Here is an 8,036-nt window from a genome sequence, read left to right as displayed (position 1 = left end):
CGCCGTCGACGCGCAGTGGCCCTTATACGCGCGTGATACGCGGACGTACGCGTCGCGATTGTGCGAGAGAGAGATCGAGCTGCTGTATGTCGTCGGTCCGCTGATTTCCGTGACGGCAGTGAGGTATACGCGCGAAACGATTCGTGATCTTGAGCGACCCGGAGAGGGATCGCGGGATGTCAAGCGCGCGTCGTAGGATTACGTGCAACGTAAACACACGCACGTACGTAAACGTTCGTGCGCGCGCGCACGCGCGAGCAAGCGATCAGCCAGGCAGACGTTGAAGCGTACAAAGCAGCATCTCGCGATCAAGTGTATAGTCGGCGGTCGGTGTGGTGCCCGACAATCAATCGCCCGACAGACGAAGTGAACTGATTGCATACTGACGCGCCAGACGGCCCGAAAATTACCGCGCGAAGTGAGGAAACGCGCGATCGGCCAAAGCGCGACTACGTTCAGAGCGACGTCGACAGTGGCTGAGTGGCATCGCTCGGGCGGGCAGTGCGGACTGCGGGAACACCGCCGTCCGTGCCGCGCCGGGCGGCTCGTCTGTAACGTCCCTTGTTTGCATGCCACGCTTCGACACGAGGATCGGAGCTGCCTGTTGGTGTTTCGTCGCGCTTATCGAGGTAGGCCGGCTTCGCCAATATCGCGCATGTATCTTAAACCGGCGGTAAGTCATTCTCGGCGGTTCTGGGCGCATTACGCCAGCGTCGATTAAATGCATTTACTGAATTATATAGAATAGTACGCACTCTGACCGTCGGTTTCTTTCAACCGTTCTCTGCATTTCTTGAATTTAAAGTGCTATACATACGTCTATTTAAGCTTCGGATGGAGATACGCGAAAACGATATGGAAAGAGAGAAAGAGAAAGAAACATTCGCTGTTAATTTTCCAGAGCTGACGCCAAAATCTATAATACAGTTACGGAGGCTGAGTCCATAAAACTCCATTTACTTATTAATTAAAAGGCACTAATTAATTTCAAGAAAACAAAATAACATAACTATTAAGAAAAAGAATAATTGTTAAGAATATATTTTAATAAGAATAATTGAAATTTGCAGATGTAATATAAAGAAAATTGAATTGTTTGACAAAGATTTAGTGAATCTAAATTGAGTAGAGCCAAGACTCCGACAGCTTCGGAGGGTTAAAAATAAATGAAAGATAACGATGGATCTTGCATCGTAATCGGTATTAAGTAAGTACACTACAGAGAGAAACAAAAAACCAATTGAATATTCACCGGGATCGATCGCCCCTAAGTAGATCGACTTGTCTGATTGACTACGTTCAGCAGAAAATGCAGCTTTGCAAATGTTACATAATTTTTCAATATAATTGGCCCTCAGTTTCTCACTGAATGTCTAAATGTATAAACTAATAATATTGAAAAAATTTACAAAATTGCGTTTTCCGATGAACGCGACCGTTTGTCAGTTACACTTTTCATATTCGGCGCCTTCGACCGGAGCAGGTTTGGATCACTCTTACGGCGATTAATGACGTAATGATCCTGCCAAGTGCATCACCAGTTGAGCGCAAGTTCATAAAAGTTAACTTTGCCGCGCAAAGCAATTCGAACTTCCTCTGGAGCCGAAAATGACATTAAGCGACACAGGAGATCTATTTTATCTCTCCATTTACACTTTCTATATTAGACCCGATTTGACCTTATTAAAAGGTATATATGTGTATGATGTTAAAATTATCGAGATACTTTTTTATTAAATATTGGAGCACGTTTGATGTCTAATACGTTAAATTTTTTTTTTATTTTGGGAACAATTAGGAATCGAATAACATTCCAGTCAGAAAAAATATTTCGTAAGCTTTATGTCCACGATGCTAGAAACTTCTCCGAGATCTCGGACAGAGAAAGAATTTACATGTTACATTGGAACAATTCGATTACATGACCAATGCAATTGGTTAATTTTTTTTCATCCGAGATTTCTAGCATCGTGAACTCAAAGTTTTATACATTTTTTCGATTCCAATCATTTGTTTAATTTTTTTATTATTACTTGTTAGATATGATGTGTTTTAATTGCGCGCGCGCATCATCTTGTATTTCTGTAAGGGACTAATGTCCATTTCTATCAATGTTTGTTAATTTTAATTTCAATTTAATTTAATCTTTATTTTTTTCTGATTTTAAGTATTCGAAAAAAATAAAGAATAAGTTAAATCGAGGTTAAAATTTTTCTACATTAATAGAAATAACCATCTGTTTTTTTCTCTGTAAAATTTTTTACTATTATAACTTTTCTGTTTACAAAAAAAAGTGTTTATACATTTGTTTTGTTATTTTATTTCAAGCAAGAGTGCCCAAATATTCGAATGTTTTGCTTGTTTTCATTAACTTTCTTTTATTTTTCACAGTATATTAGTATTTAAATGAGTACACAAGGTGTCTCAATATGTAGATGCTGTTTTATTCTTTCAGAAAAATTAAGGGAGACAAATGTGTGCGAAAAAAAAACTTTAAACTGAGTCACGATTGACTCTGTCGTGATATAGAGACTGTTTTCGTGCGTTTTCACAGAAGAATATTGTACAGTATTCTAGAATCACTGAAACCGAACTGCCTGTCTATTCCGGAGTCGCCCCTTAATCCCCAAACTCTTATCCTGACGAAATATGCGTGAAACGAAAATGTCATCGCTCACTCTCCGTCTTTTACTCGTTTTCTCACTCCACGCATGGCTATGCGATCACGTGGCAAACGGCATAGTGGGAGAGCGACGTAAGAGGAGACTTCCACTTGACAGGGGAACAGCTGTTCCAGAATAAAAGGGGATTCGGAATAGAGGGCTTTGCCGTAACATCTAAAATATTGAATATTAAACTCCACGAAGTTAGGGTACCATAATTCTGGATACCATATTTTGGATACCAATTAGGGTACCATAATTAAACTCGAAATATTGACAATCGCCTGACACAACATCAGAGGATTGTCAATTAACACCGTCATAGTTTCGCACGCGTATATCCGAAAGATCATATGATTGGCTTCAAAATAGTTAAGACAATTTGTAACTCTTGAAATGCACGTGAAATATCCAGTAATAGAATTTGTTTCGTATTCTTGAAGTTTTTTATGGAATCTTGCTCTAAAAAGTGCAAATTTTGCCACTCTTGAAAAAGAATTTTCAGTTTTTAAGAGTGAAATTTCATTCTTTAGATATTCGCTTCAAAGAATTTAGAGAGTAGAAACATTCGGTTTGTTCTTTATAGCTGAATTTTTTTGTTTCTTTCATTTTCCCCATACTCTCGGTGTGAATGTAACACATGTCTATGTGTTACATTCTTACCGTATTGATGTTAATATTAACATTATGAATTATATCCACACCATGATGGTGTTGATGTATGGTTTTAAATTCACACTATGTTGATTAATAACAGTAACATGGTAAAATTATACAGGGCGTCCCGAAATTCGCGAACAAAATATCACAGTAAGAAAGGTTTCGAAAAATTTAATAAAAAAATTATTTATAAATTTTTATTTTAAGCAGTAATTTTTGAGATATAAGGGTTTTAATGTGGCCAATAATAAACTATGTTTAGATAGCCACCTGTCCATGAGTCACACACGGGTGTTTGTGAGCGTTGGTGAGCGCTCACTTCAATGATAGTTACAAGTGATAGTCTAAATGTAGTCTGTAATTGATCATATTTAAACCATTTATATCTAAAAAATTACTACTTAAAATAAAAAATAACAAATAACCTTTTTATTTAATTTTTCGAGGATCTTCTTGTTGTAATATTTTAATTCACGAATTTTGGGACACCCTGCATAGGCATCGCATGGTGTTAAATCCATAACGATATTTTTTAGAATGCATTTTCTCTTCACTGTCAAATTATATATTTATTTTTGAAGAGTGGAAATATAGTGCAGCTACGAAGAACAGACCTCGTTCCAACATCAAAAGAATGCCACGTGTAACATACATAGTGACACGACGTTTACCATCGTAGAAACTACATTTACCACTTTGAAATGACGAGTATGTTCTTGAAGATTTTATATAAAAACATTATTTCATTTATATGACGACTCCCGGTGGTCGAGTCAATGTTAAATCACGATGATTACGGCATTGGTCTTTATTGCTCGGAAGTAGGCAGTTTTCGTTTCAGGGACTTTCGTTTATAGGTACAGCGAGACAGAGAGGAACGATACTAGGGCTGTTGCTCCAACGTTGATGAGTCGTTTCACGCTCTTGACGTTTAGTAATGGCCATTTAGCACTTTCATGTACCGGATGTAAAAGAAGTCACGCGCCAGTTTCCGCGGATGAATTTTTTTCTTTTACCTCTACTATTTCGCTCATCAAACGGATAGGTGGATAAACGTTGCATTAACGGATACACGTTAACTGTTAAAAACCTTCAAATTTTCCTTGATAAGAAGAAAATTCATATGAAAAAACTGAACTCAAAATTTCAATAGCAAAATATTTTTGGCCTCTAATTAAACACCAGCAAATAAGTTATAATTTGTGGATATAGAATGACATAGAATTGAAAATCCCGATTATTTTTATTTATGGAACAAAAAATTCATAGACCTATTTTGATAGATCTATGCCGAGTATTTACTGTGCTTTAAAATCAAACTTAAACGATATCTGTTGCTTCTAAAGGACAAGTAATTCTAAACGCACCATTAGAAAAACAAGAAAACGGTTGTCACGTTAGATGTTATTAATTTATTTTGCGCCGCTTTGATCACCACAGTCATTAATCCAAAGACAAATTCAACAATTTAACTCTGGATCTCGCTTTACGTTTGTCCGGACAATTCGATCAACCTTGCATCTTATCACGAGGTTACAAAAAATGTCATTGAACGTTTTGCGCTGTTCCCCAACAACCCGCGTCAAAGAAATGGGAATTTTATTCCGTCATTGGTGCTCGGATTGCGTGAAGCTGCGTTACTTGCGGTGGATTAACCGGCCGATCTCTCAATCGGTCTCATGTACAACCACGTGTGTTAATAGTTATCCAGCGCGATCGCGTTCACAAGGACACCTCACCGACAATCGACTCGCCGAGTCTTTCCATTCTTTGCGGACCGTGAAGCTATTGAACCATGCAAATTAACTATGTAAACGAAAAAAATACATTTCTTAGGCATTGTAAAGAAATTGGTCGCTGAGTACAAGCGAACCGGATATGGTTAATGTACGTAGTCGTACGTGCATATACAAGGTGGATTATTAGCAATGTAACTGAGAAGGAGAACTGTTCTACACGCATTATATTATAAGCACGATTTAAATCCTCTCTCTTTCTCTCTCTTTACATTTTTTTTAAAATTATTTAGCGATACGAATAATTACGATACACCTACACACAGAGTTATTGTATAGATATTATACGAATTTGTGCACACATATCAGACATTCGGAGCACGTGCTTCCTGTTTAAATGTTAATGCATCTTGATTTTTTTGAAAATCATTTGTTTCAATTTATTTATTATATTATTATTTATTATTATTCGTTAAACATTAATACGTCAGATTACAAAATATGAACCTTTTGCTTTTTTAAGATAAAGTCTAAATCGTTGCGGTTTAAATAATCACGATCATGATGCGCGAACATTTAGGCAGGAAGTACGCGCCGCGAATATATGTACAACTTTACGCATTAATGAATTTATGACCCTATTTGTATCTATACACTCCAACATGTGAATACACATGTGAATACACATTTTGGCTGACTTTGGCCAAGCTCCGGTTAACTTAACCGGTGATTAATTTACCAAATAATATCTATTTTATTAGTATAGAAAGAATTATTAATTTCTTTGTTCCTTAATACATAAAAAGAAAGCTAAATCCATTTCTATGGATAAAGTTAATCTAGATTAACTTAGCCCATTTTTATCGGTCTAGATTAACTCGGCTTTAATCTCGGCTTAAATTATTCTTTACTTTTTTCTGACACTAGAATAAAAATAAAAAGTGAGTTGAACTGAGATTAAAACTAATTTATTGTTACACAAATGGACATAAAGAGGAATAGCAAATCATATATTAGAAACGATACAAATTTAGACCGATGAGAATAAATCTAATTGAGGGGCCTATTCTGTAATTCTTAACGACAGTAACGATATCGTTGTTGAGAGTTACAGAATAGACCTCTAAATATGAGAATTCCTAATATTCGGTCAAAGCGGATCTTATATTAGTGCTTAAATATTTCTGTGTGAATAATTTATATACATATTTGATTCTGCGTGCCGAAAAGCAGCAGAATCAGAGTGTAATATCACTTATTAAATTGACAAACAATTTAATAATTTTTGGTCTAATAATCATTTTTAAGAGGATAAGAATATTAATATTTATCATATTAAATTATTTTCAAGATTAATATCTAATTATTGGTATTTTTATAAAGATGCTTATTAGCACCAAAAATTATTAAATTGCTTGTCAATTTAATAAGTGATATTACTACTCTGGTTCTCACGATGGCGTTTCAAGACCAAAAAAGATTTTTTGCTCGCAGTTTGCAGAATCAGATACGTATATAAATTGAATATAGGAATTCTCATATTTAATTAGATTAAACATTTTACTGTGAATTATATATTAAAATTTTAGCAATTCTATCGGTTGCATTAATTGCCAATTAAATTATAATCAGAATTCCGATTCGAGCTCCGATTAATTTAATCGGTAATTAATTTAACGATCGAAATCATCCATATAGGATTTTCATGCAGTTCGTCGTTTCCTTTTAAAAATATATAATTTATTCTTTCTTCCAATCTCCAATTCAACATGAACTCTATAATAAATATTATTAATCCTCTGGAGGGAAGTTAAGCGCAAATTGCGTACGACACTTCGTTAATCAAGCTGGTGGGACTAACGTTACTGTTCTCGTTGATGAATTATTCAGCGTGCACAAATCCACGAGAAGTAGAATGATGATCCTCGCGGAATTGTCGGATCCAAGGTCAAACGCCGAGACGCGTCGCGCGAGCGCGCCGTTTGGCACTTGCGAAATTTCTCAGCGGCCGAATCCTAACCGTTTGGATTTCGCACTGAAATTACACGGCATTGCGTAATCGCGCGCGACCGCCGCTGCGTTGCACGCTACTGCTCGTTGTTTATTGCTCACTTCACCCGACGCGCTCTTCTATGATCTATAGTCGCACGAGATACTGCGAGACACACCACCGTTTAGAAGGCACATGCCTTTTATCTCCGGGATTTTTTACAGCTATTTATAGAGAATGTTAAACCTCGCTAATGACCTTGATCTTGCGACGCATTGTGCAGAATGAATTTTTTCAGTCAGCTTCATTTTAAATTAAGCACGAATCGTTTCGGAAATGTGTCGTTTGAAATGACGTAACCTTTCACCTGATCTAAAACTCACTTCTTTCTATATTTCCCATGTAAACGTTTAGTATATATAAGACTACGTTTATACCGAGAGATTTTGCGACCTGACTTATATTTTAAGTCGGGTCATCAAAAAATGAGGCCTGACCATAGAGAAGATAGTTCATCTATCAACTGTTTATATACCAACGAACCTAAATTATTGAAAGTCGAACTTGTGGTTTAGACCGCGACTTTTAAATGCATGGTGTAAACGTAATCTATAATAGAAAACAAAATACTGAGTATTAGATCAGTCACATATTTGACCAGGTTTGGAGCCATGGCATGCAAAAAACTTAAGCAGTAAAATGTAAGCAGTAAGGAAATCAACATTGGGTTTGCTGCTGCTAACGTAATTACTCTACTGTACACTAAGAAAAAAAAGTTGCTGTTTCAACAAAATATTAGTTGATTCAACTAAATGTAGCAGTCAGGGACTGTCAAGCAAATATTTGTTAATTCAACCAAATATTTGTTAATTCAAACAAATAATATATTTTAAATTACAAGATTTTGTTAATCTAAATATATAAATATTTGAACTAAATAATCATTACGAACTAAACACATTTAGTTAAGTTAACAACTTTTTTTCT

General features: G+C 35.9%; 1 protein-coding gene across 4 annotated transcripts in view; it reads left to right on the top strand.

Moving 5' to 3' along the window:
• The first annotated feature begins 25 nt into the window (after window positions 1–25).
• Window positions 26–8,036, top strand: part of sky (GTPase-activating protein skywalker) — a 29,321-nt gene continuing 21,310 nt past the window's right edge. For all 4 annotated transcript variants that reach the window (XM_018447333.1, XM_018447331.1, XM_018447332.1 and 1 more), the window contains exon 1: window positions 26–629. The gene's annotated coding sequence lies outside the window, so the exon portion shown is untranslated. The remainder of the gene's footprint in view (window positions 630–8,036) is intronic.

This window comes from Mycetomoellerius zeteki, unplaced genomic scaffold, assembly GCF_001594055.1.
Source record: "Mycetomoellerius zeteki isolate Tzet28-1 unplaced genomic scaffold, Tzet1.0 scaffold20, whole genome shotgun sequence".
Classification (NCBI taxonomy): domain Eukaryota; kingdom Metazoa; phylum Arthropoda; class Insecta; order Hymenoptera; family Formicidae; genus Mycetomoellerius; species Mycetomoellerius zeteki.
Note: the sequence above shows the minus strand (reverse complement) of the source record. Positions and strands in the feature narration are given on the sequence as shown.